A 17,961-nucleotide genomic window follows, 5' to 3' on the forward strand; every position below is an offset into this window, starting at 1 on the left:
GCAAAATGGTCGCCAATATGCCCAGCATAGCCCAATTTTCGGTAGTGATTTTGCGGTCCATTGTGCGACCCGCATACCTATTGTGCAGTCCATTGTGCGACCGCATACCTATTTTCGGAGGGGTAATTTTTCTATTTTTATAACCCGACCCCATTTTGATAAATAGGTTTTGGGGCATATTTTGGGGCAATTATCTGATGATTTTAGAGAGAAGTGAGAGTGTTCTAGAGAGAGGAAGTAGATAAAGTATTTTGTTCATCAAATTCTTATCCAAGCCTTGAAATCCAACAAGAAATCCCTCAAGTTCTTCATCAAAGAGGTAAGGTTCTAACCCATAATCTTCAATTTCGTGTTTGGGTAATGATGGGTGATTAAGAATATAATTCATGGGTGTAAGAGTATTATTTATATGTATCAATAAGGTTTATAGAAAGAGTGTTGAGTTCAAATGGGTAAAGATTGGGTTGAAAATGGTAAAAATCTTCAGTGACTTTAATTGAAGATTTGAGGGTCGAGTTGATGTCGGAATTTGGTAAAATTTATATGGTTAGACTCGTGGTTGAATGGGCTTCTAGATTTTGTAATATTTGTCGGGTTCCGAGACATGGGCTCCACGAGCAATTATTGAGCTAAATTTCGGATTTTTTGGAATTAATTCCAATAACTTTTATTGACTGAATCGATTAATTGTGGATAGATTCGAGGCGTTTGGAGGCCAATTCACGAGGCAACAGTATAGCGGAGTAAAGAATTACATAGTTTGAGGTAAGTAACACTTCTAAACTTGGTTCTGAGGGTATGAATCCCCGAATTTGGTATGATATAAATTGTTTGGAGGTGACACACACGATATGTGATGAACATGTAGACGTGCACCACAGAAAGTGTATCTTGAATAAATTCTGTGAAGTAGTAAAATTAAAGAATCATGTTATTATCTGAACATGCGGCACGTGTTAGAGGAATTAAGCTGAGGCTAGTAATAAAGATCATGTTTAGGCTATGTGCCGATATTTTATGACCCATGGGGTCGTGATGCTGTTGAACTAACGTCCAAAAATATACATTTCATACTCAGTAATAATTGTCCATTATGAGGATATTTATGGGATTGAGCTGCGTAACGCAGCAGGCCATTTGGCTTTATATATGTTATTATTAAATGGATTGGGGCTGCCCGCCTGCAACAGGCCAGATGTAACGACACGGCCGGTCGTTTCGAGAGTTATAGCGCCCCGTTGTCCCCATTTCTACTTTTTTTTGTGTTATTTAGCTATATTATATTTTATCGGATTAGTTGGTTCGGGACCGGAGTGGTTTCTGAGTGAATTGAGACACTTAGTCTCTTAAGTAAAACTTAAGTTAGAAAGGTCAGCCGGATATTGACCTATGTGTAAACGATCTCGAATTTGAATTCTGATGGTTCCGTTAGCCCCGTTAGGTGATTTTGGACTTAGGAGTACGTCCGGAATATGATTTGGAGGTCTGTGGTAGAATTAGGCTTGAATTGGCGAAATTGGAAATTTGGCGATTTCGGTCGGCAGTGAAAATTTTGATATCGGGGTCGGAATGGAATTCCGGAAATTGGAGTAGGTTCGTAGTGTCATTTGTGATGTGTATGAAAAATTTGAGGTCATTCGGACGTGGTTTCGTTAGTTTCGGCATCGGTTGCCGAATTTAGAAATTTAAAAGTTCTTAGGCTTGAATCCGAGGGTAATTTGATGATTTGATGTTGTTTTGAGTGATTCGAAGGTTCGACTAAGTTGGTATGTTGATATATGACTTGTTGGTATTTTTGGTTGAGGTTCCAAGGGCCTCGGGGTGATTCCGAGTGGTTAACGGATTTGTCGAAGTTGGAAAAATACAGTTGGAGCTGCTGCTACTGCTATTTTCGCACCTGGGGAAGAAAGAGTCGCAGGTGCAAGGCCGCTGGTGTGCGTGGGGAGTTCACAGGTACGGGCAATGCTAGGCTAGGCAGGATGCGCAGGTGCGAGTTGGAGGTCGCATCTGCGAGCCCGCAGGTGCGAAACCTGGGGCGCAGAGGCGGAAAGGGGAATGCTGGACAGGCTTCGCAGATGCGGCGCGCCATGCGCAGGTGCGCAAGCACAAGTGCGACAAGTTTGCCGCAGATGCGGAGACTGTGCGGATAAGTGAGTTGCGCAGGTGTGGCTCCTTGGACCGCAGGTGCGAGTAAATGGCCGCAGGTGCGAGAAGCCTGGGCAGAGGGTACATATTGCAAGGGGGTTTCATTGAGGTAAGTTACTTGAGCCCTAATACTTGTATATATGGTGATTTTTCGTTGTTTAATCATTGTAATTAGTGAAAATGAGGGGTTAGGGCTTGGAATTTTTGGAGAGTAATTTAAGGATTTGAAGGACCAAACAATGTCGGATTTTGATGAATTTGGTATGGTTAGGCTCGTGAGTGAATGAACTTTCTAGTGTAAAGTTTGTCAGATTTCGAGACGTGGGCCGGGGGCCGGGTTTTGGTCTAATTTTGTAGATTTTCTTGTGGAATTCATTCCATTAGCGCGTATTGATGGTATTGTACTGATTGTGAATAAATTCGGAGCATTTGGAGGCCGAGTCCAGAGGCAAGAGCATTGCGGGGTTGAGATTTGACCGGTTCGAGATAAGTAACGATTGTAAATCTAGTCCTGAGGGTATGAAACCCCGGATTTCGTATCATTCTACTATTTTGAGGTGACGCACATGCTAGGTGACGGACGTGTGGGCGTGCACCGTTGGGGACTTGTGACTTGGCGCACCCCGTAGCAACTGTAAAGTTGCATATTTTGTTGAAACTATATGATACTTATATGTTTTAGAAAGAGTTTCTATAAATTGGGCTGAATGCCATGTTTGGGCCTGGCGTCAGTGCTGTTTGGACCCTTAAGGGCTTTTTTTCTTACTATCCTCTCATTATTTTCGATTGAAAAATCTATACTCAGTCATGTTTATACTTGTTTACCACATAACTCAGTCTTTTGACTCGATTTTGATGCATATAAATATTTTGGGTTGAATGCCCTGTTTTATTGAAATGCCCGAGGGGCTTAAGAGTTTTATGACTGATTGAGGCCGAGGGACTGATTGTGCGGATGAGTGTGGATCGGGGCTGCCCGCCTACATCATACTTTGTTATTATAGCACGTGAGTTGTCCGTGCAGTACGTGAGTTGTCCGTGCAGATTATAGCACTTGGGCTGAAGGAGCCCCTCCGGAGTCTGTACACACCCCTAGTGAGTGCAGGTACCTACTAAGTGCTAGTGCCGAGTGTCGAGTGCTGAGTGAATGGGAGGCATGAGTGATTGTGGGGTATGCCCGAGTGGCAAGAGTGATTGTGAGGTATGCCCGAGTGGAAAGAGTAATTGTGAGGCATGCTCGAGTGGCACGAGTGACTGTGAGGTTTGCCCGAGGGGCTGTTTATGAGTGATGTTTGCCCGAGGGGCTGTTTATGATTTCACCATTTTTGCTCACCTTTTCATTTTTCCTTTGTTTGAAAACTGTTGAAAAATATCTTTAAATGATTTTTACAGGAACTGGATTTAAACGAGATATTTTGATTCAAATCCTGATTTTAAAAGCATGTGGTATTTTACTGAGTTTTCCTGATATGAATGTTGTATGCTTTATTGCTCGTCACTACTGCTCAGTCTTTATTTATTGTTGTTACTTACTGAGTTGACGTACTCATATTACTCCCTGCACTTTGTGTGCAGATCCAAGTATAGCTGGACACAGTAACGGTTATTGATTGTTCTGGTTGCAGATTTTCTTGGAGATAGCAAGGTAGCTGTTTGGCGATCGCAGCCCCTGCTCTTCTCCCTCTTATCTTTCTCTAGTTGTATTTAGCTATTTTCCAGGCTGAGTTAGCCTTGATATTGTTAGACAGATTGTAGTAGATGCTCATGACTAGTGACACCCCGATACCGGGCTTTTCCTTCCGCACTTTTATTTTGATTGGAACTTCTTTACGAAGGTTTTATGTTAAATAGCATTGAAATTATCTTTGAAAATGAAAATATCGGTTTGTTTTGGAAATGAGTCGGCTTGCCTAGTTCCACAATAGGCGTCATCATGACAGGGGTTAGTTTGGGTCGTGACAGCAGAATGGCTTTATACATTATTATTGTTCTGGATCGGGGCCTTATTGGCTTTACTATTTTATGGATAGGGGGTGCCCGCCTACAGCAGGCCTTATAGGCTTTGTTATTATACGGATCGGGACTGCCCGCCTACAGTAGGCCATATTAGCTTTGTATTATGCTTGGGTTGAAGGAGCCCCTCCGGAGTCTGTACACACCCCCAGTGAGCGTAGATGATCAACGATATTCGGGATGGACTTCCCAGGGCATGGACTTGCCTTACTTACTACTTATATATATATATATTTGGGATGAATTTTCCCAAGGCATGGACTTGCCTTACTTATTTGTATTGTAATGAGTTATCTGGACATAGATCTTGTCAGTATCATTTATATATAGGGATAAATTATCTCAGGGCTGGATTGGCCTTATACGATACTGAGTGACTGACTGTCAGTCGATGTGTATTTATATACGGATTGGAACACCCCTGGGCTGGATTGGCCATAAACGGTACCGAGTGACCGGATAATTTGTAACCAGTATTTATATGAGGTCTTTCTACTGAGATGTCATATGCCTCATATCATGCACTATTGATCTATTTCACTTGTATTGAGTCTAACTGTTGAACTTGAAAGCATGCCTACATTTTTGTACTATTATTTTTACTGGACTGTACCTGCGGAGCTCATAATTTCTTTCAGCCCAGAGGTTAGTCTTATTACTTATTGAGTTAGTTGTACTCATACTACACTCTGCACCTCGTGTGCAGATTCAGGTGCTCCCGGAGACGACGACTGCTATAATTCAGAGTTATTTCTGTTGGAGAGTATCAAGGTAGCTGCTTGACGATCGTAGACTTGATTCCCTTCCTGTTTAGTTATTGTACTGTTCTATACTTCAGACAGTGATGTTTATCAGTCAGACTTTGTATTCATTTAGATGCTCATGTACTCAGTGACACTGGATTTTGGGAGTATTATATTTGAAATTGTGAGATTTCTTCCGCTGAATTTAATTATTTATTTTCAAATTTAAAAGATATGGTGGATTATTGAGATTTTTGGCTTGCCTAGTATTGAGATAGGCGCCATCACGACATGTGAGATTTTGGGTCATGACATAAAAACAAAATAATTCCACCTATATCGATTAATATTAAAAACAAAACATCTCGACCTATATCGATTAATCTATGTCATGCATTATTAGTGATGAATGAATGAAAAATAGAAGAACTAATACTAAATATCTTTGACATGTATATATATATAGATCACAAATTAAAGAAACGAAAGAAGTTATTAGCATTAAGTAAACGAGTTAGTTGGTCAAACATGGTCAAATTTTTATTTTAATCACATTAATATTTACTATCTAAATAATATAAATGTAATCCGTTAACACTTTATTTTATAATACAAATATTAAATACACTAACATATACTATAACATGCTATATATATAGTTAAAGTAGTACAACGAAGTGTGTGTGTGTGTGTGTGTGTGTGTGTATATATATATATATATATATATATATATATATATATATATATATATATATATATATATATATATAAGAACACGAAGCGCTAGGACCACACGGGTTCTTTTGGGGATAGACTTGTGAAGAAGCAATAATCTAATTAGTATATATAATTGATCATCATCAAATATATCTATTTGTAAATTGATTCATCGACTTATAACTTACTTAGATGCATCGATGAATATTAAAAATAAAACATTTTCACCTATATCGATGAATATTAAAAATAAAACGTCTCGACCTATTTCGATTAATCTATGTCATGCATTATTAGTTATGAATTAATGAAATATAGAAGAATTAATACTAAACATCTTTGACATGTGTATCTATATATATATATATATATATACATGTATATATATATATGGATTACAAATTAAAGAAACGAAAGAAGTTATTAGCATTAAGTAAACGAGTTAATAGGTCAAATTAATGACTAAACATATTTAAAATAGAATAATATTGGTTTATCAATTGATAAATTTTTCGTACATAGTAATGTATGTGATTGATCATCAATTACAATATAGTGTGTGTGTGTGTGTATGTGTTTGTGTGTGTGTGTGTGTTTGTGTGTGTGAAATTACTCATATACTTAATTATAACTTAGAAAATTTACTTAGATAGATGCTATTATAATTTATTAAAAGTAATTAGTTAATATAATTATTTATAAAGATTATGCTTATAGTTTATAATTATTTATAATAATAGAATAGTTAAATAAAATAAATGCTTAAAGTTTATAATAATTTTTGTATAGTTTATAATATTTTAAGAAATAAAAACACAAAAAAACAATGTTGGTCGGTCAAAAAAAGCGACCAAAAAACCGTCCAACACGGACGGAAACTACAACATGGACCCAATTTTTTAAATTTTAATAATTATATTATTATTTAAAATATTTTATCAAATTAAAAGAATTTATATTTAAGATTACCGACCAAAGTTGGTCGGTTATTGTAGGGGAAGCATTTATCGACCAACTTTGATCGGTATATTTTATTTCCTGGAAACTATAAAAAAAACTGTGATGACCCAAAAGGTCATCTTATGTTTTAGAACTCGAATTTGCGCTCTTAAACCTTAAAAATCTCATTTTTACCCTCCTCGATTTACGTGCACAGTCCGGGCAGGTTTGCGGAAAGCTTTCATGTTGATAACTAATAAAAATAAGAATTTTTGCCTTAAAAGTTAATTTTTGTTAACTTCGGTCAATATTTTTGGTAAACGGGCCCGGATCCGTGCTTTGACGATTTCGGTATGTCCGTATAGAATTATGGGACCTTGGCGTATGCCCGGAATTGAATTCGGATGTCTCTAACTTGAGTTGTGAATTTTTGATGAAAACTAAAAGTCTAAAAAATTAATTATTTTTAAGGATTGATTGATGTTTGACATTGTTAGTGCCGGGTCCGTATTCTGGTTCCGGAGCCCGGTACAGGTTCATTATGATATTTAAGACTTGTCTGTGAAATTTGGTGAGAAACGGAGTTGATTTGACGTGATTCGGACGTCCAATTGAGAAGATATGAATTTTAAGTGTTCTTGAGAATTTCATTTGATTTGGTGCTAAATTCGTAGTTTTAGGTGTTATTTTGGTGATTTGATCGCGCGAATAAGTCCATATGATGTTTTTAGACTTGTGAACATGTTCGGTTTGGAGCCCCGAGGGCTCGGGTGAGTTTCGGATAGGCCACGGGATGTTTTGAATTTAGAAAATTTTGCTGGTATAACTGAACATGTTGCAGGCCTCTGATCTCGCAATTGCGAGATCAGGCTTCACAAATGCGAAATAAGCAGGCCTGGCAATTGCGAGGTATCTATTGCAATTGCGAAGAAGGCCTGGACTAGCATATTCTCGCAATTACGAGATTTTCTACGCAATTGCGATGGGAGTCTGGGAAGGGCAGGTTCACAAATGCGAACATTTACTCGCATTTGCGAGGTTCAGTGGTCGCAAATGCGACACTTTCCTCGCATTTGTGAAGGCAGCGGGATTGTGAAGGGCATCGCAATTGCGATTGTTCCTTCGCATTTACGAAGCTCAGGTCGCAATTGCGACACCTGCAGCTGAGTAAAAGGGACATAGACGGGATTTTTCATTCATTCTTCATATTTTAAAAATCCTAAACCTTAAGAGGCGATTTTTTCCAAAGACCAAATCTTCCCCAAATCATAGGTAAGTGATTCCTAACTCTTTTCTTTTAATTTTTTACATCTTATAACAAGATTTCAACCTAGAATCTAGAGTTTTTATGGTGAAATTAGAATTTTTGGGTAGAACTTAGGAATTTCAAAATTTGAGGATTTAGACCTCAATTTGAGGTCGGATTCCAAAACTAATTACATATTCGGGTTTAGGGGTGAATGGGTAAAAGAATTTTGGTCAGAACCTCGAGTTTTGACCAAGCGGGCCCGAGGTCGAATTTTTCAACCTTTTGAAGGAAAATTTGGAAAATATAATTTATGAAATATAATTGATTCCTTTAGCAATATTTGATGTTATTGAGTCATTTTTGAATAGATACGAGTGGTTTGGAAGTGAATTCCAAAAAAAAAGCTGTGATTGAGAATTAAGTGGTCTTCGGAGCAAGGTAAGTATCGTGTCTAACTTTGGCTTAGGGGAATAGGTATTATGTGTTCATTTTCTATGTGTTTGGTTGTTATATACGATGTATAGGTAAGGTGACGAGCATCTATGTGTCGTTGTCGAGTCATAGCATGCGAGTGAAATTCTATTCTTGTCTATTTGTAGCCTTAAATTCTACTATCCATGCTTAGCGTGTTATTTGAAATGTTGGGTGACTCACATCTGGTTTCACTAATATTTGGTAACTTTCGAATATTGATTCAAGATTGAGATTACATTGTGCTATTGATTATGAGTACAACACTGGTTTCTTTGTGATACTCTTATCTATCCGTTGTTATTAATTCTATGATTGGTAAGAAGGAGTGTAAAACACGAAGGGTGATGCCGTGCATGCATTATTTAAATTGTGAGGAAGAGTGTAAAGCACGAAGGGTGATGCCGTGTATATTATGAGAGGTTTAATGCATGAAGGGTGATGCCGTGCCGTTCTATTTATTTATTTGGTAAGGTTGGGAGTAAATGCACGAAGGGTGATGCCGTGCCGTTCTATTTCTTTATTTGGTGAGGTTGAGAGTAAAAGTACGAAGGGTGATGCCGTGCAGTTTTTCTTGTTGTTTTAATTGCTAAATTCATTTAAGGATTTTTTGGTTTAATTCCGTCTTTTTATTATTCTCACTCTTTATGTTGTATCCCCCCATTGTATGTTCCCTTCCCATTATTTCTGTGTTATTTCTTTATTTACTGTTGTTTTCACTAGCATGATTATACTGTTCAGGTTATATGTGAGTGTCTTGTCCTAGCCTCGTCACTACTTCGCCGAGGTTAGGCTTGACACTTACCAGTATATGGGGTCGGTTGTACTGATGCTGTACTCTGCACTTTCTGTGCAGACTTTGATACCGGCTCAGGTTGATCCAGATTTTGCTATTGGTCCGCTGTCCGGAGACTCAAGGTAGATTTGTCGGCGTTCACAGACCTTGAAGCCCCCGTCTACTTTTTATGTCACTGTTGTTTTCTTTCATTCAGACAGTTATATTTCTTTCAGACTATTACTTGTAGTAAATTCTAGAATGCTCGTGAATTATGACTCCAGATCCGGGTGATAGTAATTAATACAGTTTTATAAAATTCCGCACCTCTTATATTTCATCTTAGTTAATTATTGTTATTTACTGAATAAAAATAAGGAATTGGTTTAACAATTTTCTAATGTTGGCTTGCCTAGCAAGTGAAATGTTAGGCGCCATCGCGGTCCCGTCGGTAGAAAATTTCGGGTCGTGACAAAAACAATTTAATTTTTAAAAAAAAAATAACCGACCAAAGTTGGTCGGTTAATAGTCAAACAGTCAACACTTATTGTACCAACCAAAACTACCGACCAACTTTGGTCGGTAATTCTAATATTAGATCTGAAATACGGGATTCCCCCTCATTTCTCTTACCTCTCTTCTCCAAATTTTCATACTCCTCACTCAATACATTCCCCTATCCTTCTCTATTTCCCTCACACAAAACCCATTCCCCACCCCGCGTCGCCACTCCCCCGTCATCGCCGTTGTCGCTGCTAGCCACTGCCCAGCTGCCGCCCTCCTTCTCCACCTCCTAAAAACTCTAGGTTTGAATTACAACTTATTTCTTTTGTGTATAAATTTAATGTTTTGTTAATTAGTTATGAATTAGTTAATTAGTGTTTCAATTGATTGTTTAACTTTGCATTTTATTGAAATCTAGGGTTTAGGTCTTGTTTTAATTGAATTGATTACATATGATGTAAATTGAATGTTTAAGTTTGTATTGTTTTGAATAGTTTAGTTAGAATTGAATTATTAACTTAGAATTGAATTTAATTTTTTGGATTTGTTCTTGTGAATCGAACTTTTAGGGTATGGGTTGAACTTTTAGGATATGAATTGAACTTTTAGGATATAAATTGAACTTTTATTTTATGTTTAAACTCTTAGGATATGAATTGAATTTAGTTTTTAGGATTTGTTCTTGTGAATTGAACTTTTTGGATATGAATTGAACTTTTAGGATATAAATTGAACTTTTTGGATATGAATTGAACTTTTAGGATATAAATTGAACTTTTAGTTTATGTTTAAACTCTTAGGATATGAATTGAACTTATAGTTTATAATTAATTATATTTACTATAATTTAATTTTGGTGTAATTAGGAAAAATTAATTATCTTAATTAACTACAAAAGATTTAATTAATTTATAATTATAGAATAAATTAATTTTTTCTTGTTTTATTTGTATAGATGGAACATCGTACTTGGATGTACAATAGGAATTATCCTAATCGGCGAGGATTGCGGGAGGATTTTGTATAAGGGGTTGATGACTTTATTAGACATACAATGTCATTTTCACCATACCAAATTGAAGGAGTAATTAGGTGCCCTTGTGTCACGTGTGATTGTGTGAAGTTTAAAAAATCGGAGGAAGTTAAGCTTCATCTTTATAGGAAGGGGTTTATAGAGAATTACTTTGGGTGGACTAATCATAAAGAGATCGATGGTAACCGTGGAATATTTCATAACATGGTTGTTGGTGAAAGTAGTAGGTCAGTGGAGAATACAAATCATGATTCTAGAATTCAGGATATGGTTGCAGATGCTTTTGGGATGCACTTCGGGGGTGAGCCCAATGAAAATGTTGAACAAATCTGATTGGAATATTTCTCAAGCAGCCATGGACTCTTTCATTGACCTTATGAGTGAACAAGTTGACCCAAATATTAACTTACCTAGTGATTTCTATAAGGCAAAGAGATTGGTTTCTAAGTTAGGACTTTCATCAATGAGAATTGATTGTTGTGAAGATGGTTGCATGTTTCTAAGACGATGCATTATTTACCTCTTATACCTAGGTTAAAGAGGTTATATGCGTCGATGAGTTCTGCTCTTCATATGAGAAGGCACTTTGAAAATAGAAGACCACCTGGTGTTATGTGTCATCTTTCAGATGGAGAAGCTTGGAAGCACTTTGATAGGACATATCCAGATTTTGCTAGTGAACCAAGGAACATTCGGTGTTTTGTGTGCGGATGGTTCACGCCTTTTTCTATATCTGCGACACCATATTCATGCTGGCCTGTCTTTCTTACACAATCTACCACCTGAGTTGTGTATGACTAGTCCATATATATTTTTAAATTGTATTATCCCCGGTCCACTTAATCCGAAAAGTTTGATTAATGTATATTTGCAACCTTTGATTGATGAGCTAAAACAGTTGTGGTATGATGGTGTTGAAACATATGACATATCAACAAAGCAGAATTTCAATTTGCGTGCTAATTTAATATGGACTATTAACAATTTTCCTGCGTATGGAATGTTGTCTGGGTGAATGACTGCTGGGAAGCTAGCTTGTCCTTACTGCATGGAAAATGGTAAAGCGTTCACTTTGAAACATGGACGAAAGCAATCATGGTTTGATTGTCACTGTCAACTCTTGCCTGATGATCATGAGTTTAGAAGGATGAAAAATGCATTTAAAAAGAATAAAGTGGAATATGATTCTCCACCTCCGATACTTTCAAGTGAGGAAATTTGGGAGAGGGACCAGAACTTCAGTAAAGTTACTAAGGCTCCACCTTATAGATTCCCCGGATATGGTGTTACTCATAATTGGACGAAACAGAGTATATTTTGGGAGTTTCCTTATTGGAAGGATAATCTCCTCCGAAACAACCTTGATGTCATGCATATTAAGAAGAATTATTTTGACAATTTGTTTAACACAGTGATGGATTTTAAAGGTAAGACAAAAGATAACCCGAAGGCTAGAATGGACTTACAAGAATATTGTAGGTGACCTGAATTATACTTGCAGACATCAAACAATAGTAAGGTGTTCAAGCCCAAAGCAAGTTACACATTCACTTTGGAGGAAAGGCGATAAATTTGTGATTGGATTACGAAATTGAAGATACCTGAGGGTTATACGTCGAATCTAGGAAAAAAAGTAGATATAGAGGTAGGGAAGTTGATCCATTTGAAAAGTCATAACGGTCATGTTTTCATGGAGACCTTAGAGCCTATTGCATTTTGTGGTTTGCCTGAAAGAATTTGGAAACCCATCACAGAGATTAGTTTGGTTTTCAAAGACTTGTGTTCTACCATATTAAGGGAAGAAAACCTACTTTGGATGGATCAGAACATTTGTGTAACTTCTACTAAGATGGAAAAAATATTTCCATGTGGTTTCTTTGATGTGATGGAACACCTTCCAATCTACCTTGTACACGAGGCACGACTTGGAGGGCATGTTCAATGCAGATGGATGAATCCCTTTGAGAGGTAATATTATAAGTTTGATGTAATATTCTATTTTATTTGAATGTTCTTGGCTAACATGACATTATATAGGACAATTGGCAAATGCAAACAATTTGTTAAGCAGAGGAATAGGATTGAAGGATTTATATGTGAAGCCTATCTTGCAAAGGAAACTGCACATTTTTGTTTTTATTATTTTGAGAGTAACGTGCCATGTTCTAGGAATATGCCTAATAGGCACACTGTCGAATGTGTGAATGATCCATTATATCCACCAATGTCCATATTCAATCAACCAGGTCGATGTTCTAAGGATGTTAGAAAGAGAAGTTTGAGTGATATGGAATACAAGTCAGCTACAACTCATGTGTTGCTAAATTGTCCCGAAGTTGTACCATTTCTCAAGTAAGTTTTGATTTATTAGTTATCAAAATGTAATTACATATTGATGCAACTACTAAAAATATTTGATGTGTCACAATCACTTCGTGGGTCAATTTGGACATGATGTTGTATATACGAGATTTGATACGTGGTTCAAACAGTTTGTAAGTTTATCTTGATAATGTTCTTCTTACGTTTCCGCTATATATATATATATATATATATATATATATATATATATATATATATATATATATATATATGCTAACTTATGAATTTTTTTAACACTATGTAGGTAAATAATCCAAATAATGGTGTAAATCATTTTTTGAATGATATATCTTGGGGGCCTAGGGTTCAGGTCACAACAATGTCTAAGTACGTAGTGAATGGTTATAAGTTTCATACAGAGGATTACTCTAAAAATAAAAATAGCAACAACAGTGGGGTGTGGGTTCAAGGTGGTGATGGCAACCAAGTTGGAGATGTAGATTATTATGGTGTGGTCAAAGAAATATTACAACTAGAATATAAAGGTAATTGATACTCTTTAGATGCAAGTGGTTTGACCCAAATCCAACAAGAGGTACAAGAGTACACTACCAATACAACATAATTGAGGTTAATCATACGAGGGAGTATGATCGCTATGATCCTTTCATTATTGCACATAACGTTAAGTGTATTATGCTCCTTATCCATTGCGGCGAAATAAGTCCGATTAATGGGTTGTTATAAAAACTAAGCATGTAAGTAGGGTGGAAGTCGAGAATGTGTTGGATGTTGCATATCAAAACGATATCTCAAGTTTTCACCAAATAGTGGACGATCATATAGAAAATGATTTGGAACATCCTGAACGCATATTGGAAGAAGTTGATATAAATGAAGTAACAATTATAGAAAATGAGGACGAAGAATCAACTGATGAAATTCAAACAAGTGAGGACAAGAAATTTTCGGACGAGGAACAATACGTCGACGAGGATTAAAAAGTTGGTTTTTTAAAGCACTCTCATTTTATAACTAGTTTCTTGTAAGTTTAAATCTAAATATATATTATATTATGCAGATGGCAGGCAAGGGTCAAGGTAACAATGACCCTAATAGTACTCGGGGTCGAGAAAAGGCTAGGAAGGGGAAAAGGAGGGTAGATAATAATACTCCCTCTTTTCCACCCTTTTCAGAGATGCCTATGTCTTATCCTCCACCACATGACTATACTTAGTTTCCACAACATCACGAAGCCTACACCTTCATCCAGACACCAGGTCTTCCATCACAGGGCCATAGGACTATACGTCCGACATACAGTCCAGCTGTCTCACAGCCACGTGGATCGTAGTCATCTGCATCACATCCACATGGATCGCAGCTATCTGCATCACATCCACGTAGATCGCAGCCATCTGCATCACATCCACGTGGATCGCATCCCTACATATCATAGCCACATGGATCGCATCCATCCATGTCACAGCCACTCGGGTCACAACCATCAGTATCACAGCCACATGGGTCGCATCCAGCTATGTCGCAGTCATAGGGATCGCAACCATCTTCATCATCGACTCCATCTATTTCAGGCCTTCGCCTGCGAGACAATAGCTCTGATCTCCCTACACCGTCTACACATGCCTCTGATACACATGCTGAGGATGATGATCCAGAGGTAGTGCATTATGATCGCTATGGCAAGATCATCATAGTCCCTGAGTGTGACGGGTAAGAGTTATTTGTTATTTTTGCGTCTATTGTTTTGTAATATTTTTACTAATATATTCATGTGTTTTTATTTTTAAATTGCAGGTTCAGGCCGGGTAAGCAGACTACAAAGATAATCACCAATGCTATCAAAAAGCTTTATGATGGCCCTTATGCGACTTTTACTGATTTTTCATTCTCGTTGAAGGAGCAAATTTTCAATCAGTTTAAGGTATAAATATTCTTTTAAGCAGTTTAATAATTTATATTTATGATGTTTCTATCTAATATTTAACTTTTGAAATGCAGATCAAGTGTGTATGGGAAGATCGCTATAGTGCTGAAGTGGCTGCAAATTTTCGTCATAAAGCTCGCAAGAGATTAGCAGATCATTTTCCGGATGCTAGAAAGAAGAACAAGAGGCCTGGTTGGTTACTTGAGCATTTATGGAATGATTTGTCAAGGCAATGGCTTACCGCAGATTTCTTAGAGAGGAGCGAAAAAGGAAAAAAAGCTCGCTCATCCGAGAAGGGAGGCTCCTTACACACTGGGGGTGCTATTAGCCTGGGGACAATAAAAAGAAGATTGGTAATTGCTTAATTAAATTATTTTACTTTTCTAAGTATATCAATTCTATTTATTATCTAAATTAATTTATTTTCAGAAAAAGAAGTATGGGTGACCAATGAGCCATGATGAGCTATTCAAGGAGACGCATAATGTAAAGAAGAAGAAAGAGGGAGATAGAGATAGGTGGGTCGAGGACCGAGCTTCGACTGCATATGTATGTTTTTAATTTTCTTTAAGTATTATAATTTACTTTTATAAGAATTTGTAAAGACTAATTTAATTTAAAATAATGTAGGATCGATACCAAAGTAATGTGGAGGCCTTCATTAGTAGTCAGTCAGCTGGTGAATCGGGCAAGCAAACCCAACCTATGGACGAGGATGCTGAAAGAATGTGGTTGGAGGCTGTTGGCGGTCCAAAATGGGGGAAGGTATACGTGCTTCCTGCTAAAAAATTCCATCGCTATAGGTGTGAAATGCAATGAATAGGGACTTCCTCGCAAGGAGAGGAACTTAATAGGGAGAGCCTCTCGGCTATGCGGGAGATAGTGACAAAGCTCACATCCGAGCTAGAAGCGGCCAAGGAAAGAGAAAGGCTTAGAGATGCTCAATTCCTTGGCATGCAAGATCAGATCAGAACTCTCCTATCTACTAGAGCTTTTCCGTTGCCCCGGTCTCGTGAGTCATCGCCAGAGGCTCGACCTCCACGTGATCGTTCCTCCCGTCCTACTCGTGATCGTTCCTCCCGTCCTCCCCGTGATCGTTCTTCCCGTCCTCCACAAGACCGTTCTCTATACCGTCTTATAGATGAAAGTTCATCAGACGGTGATGATGATGTTGTAGAAAACACCCCTTGACAATTACTTTGATATACTTTGAACTAGACTAGTAAAATCAGTTTTGGATTAGATTGAACAATTTTGAACTTGTTGTAATTAGTATTTGCTTGGTTTTGGATTGTAATGTTCAATTGAACTTTAATTTGTTAGTTTTAAAGTATTAATTGGATGTTTAGTTGTTATTGTTGGGTTTTTGGTTGGATTTGTGGTGAATTGGTGGTTATTACATTTGAATTGGGGATATTGGTATGTTATTTCTATTTGGCAGGTGGTGTAGCTACCAAAATAGGCATATTCTGCCAAAATTAAAACCAGAAAACTGACCAACCTTGGTCGGTTACTAATAAAAAAAAATTAAATTGCACATTACCAACCAATGTTGGTCGATTAATGTGCAATGAATTCCCAGAATTTAACATTACCGACCATCTTTGGTCGATTTTCTGCCTGCCCAGTCCAGTTTACCGATCAATTTTGGTCGGTATTGTTACATTTTAATTATTTAAAATAAAATAAGTTTTACAATACCGACCAAAGTTGGTCAGTTTGTTTAAATTTTAATAATTTATACAAAAAATATATTTTCAAATACCGACCAAAGTTGGTCGGTAGGAAAAATTAATAAACTTAATACACCAACCAAGTTTGGTCGATAAAATTAAATTAATAAAATAATATTCCGATCAGTTTTGGTCAGTAAGCCAAATACATTGTCAAATGATCGTGTAGAGCATACCGACCAACGTTGGTCGGTAATTTCAGACCAACTTTGGTCGGTATACCATTCCGACCTTCAAAATACTGTCCACACAAAAATGGTCGCGTTTTGGACGGTTATTGGCCATTACCGGCCAACTTTTGTTGGTTTTGTTGGACAGTATTTGCCAGATTTTTAGTAGTGGGACATTTCAAAGCATAAGAAATATAGCACTTGAAGTAAATAAGACATGAATAAGCTCAATTCTACCTATATGCTCAACCCATGACAAACGTATATACACTTATCAAAATGTATATACACCATCCCCATCACACATATCAGGTAGCAAATAGACCCAACGAACCTAATTTTTTAAATTAAAGTTAACTAATACACTTATCTTTTTTTGGAACAAATCAATTCTAAGCACAAGCCTCCAAACAACTCGAATCTAGTCAATTAATACTTAAATAAGTCAAAATAAACTTTAAAATCTATTCTAGTATAAAAAAGGTTCGATCTTTATCACATTTGGAAAAGTCAACAAAAAGTCAACTCGGACCCATATGAAATTCGAAATTAAGACCAATTTCTATTTACCCATTTTCCCCCAGTCCGAATTATGATTTGTATCAAGATTGGACCTCAAATAGATGTCCAAATTTCCAACATTAGCCCTCATAAATTTTTTCCCAAAATTCTAATTTTTACATTTTAAAACACTAGATTTAGGGATGAAATCTATGAAAAAATCATGGGAAAAAAATCAAAACTAAGTAAAAGTTATTAACCTTAGAAGTTGGGATGAAAGTCCTCTTAAAAATCTCCTCAATCCATTATCTAAGTCTAAAAATGATTTAAAAAAATGGCTAAATCCCAATTTTCAACCCTTTATATACCTGGGCGTCAGGTGTTCTTCGCGTTCGCGAAGCACCTGTCGTGTTCACCAAGGTCTATGGTCAACTGATCATTGTGTTCGCGAAGGCTATCGACCCCCAAGCCTCCGCGTTCACAATCCTGTGTTCGCTTTCGCAAATGAAGAGAGGCCTTGCTAGCGCTCAAGCCTACGCATTCACATTTGGACAACCACATTCGTGGAGGCCAAATCCCTCCAGGCCATCGCGTTCGCAAACATCCTTTCGTATTCACGTTAAGTAAAACCACCCCAGTCCCAATTAACTCATCGTGAACACGAGACAAGGTCCGCGTTCGCGATGCACTACATACCA

This window comes from Nicotiana tomentosiformis, chromosome 3, assembly GCF_000390325.3.
Source record: "Nicotiana tomentosiformis chromosome 3, ASM39032v3, whole genome shotgun sequence".
In the NCBI taxonomy this organism is placed as follows: domain Eukaryota; kingdom Viridiplantae; phylum Streptophyta; class Magnoliopsida; order Solanales; family Solanaceae; genus Nicotiana; species Nicotiana tomentosiformis.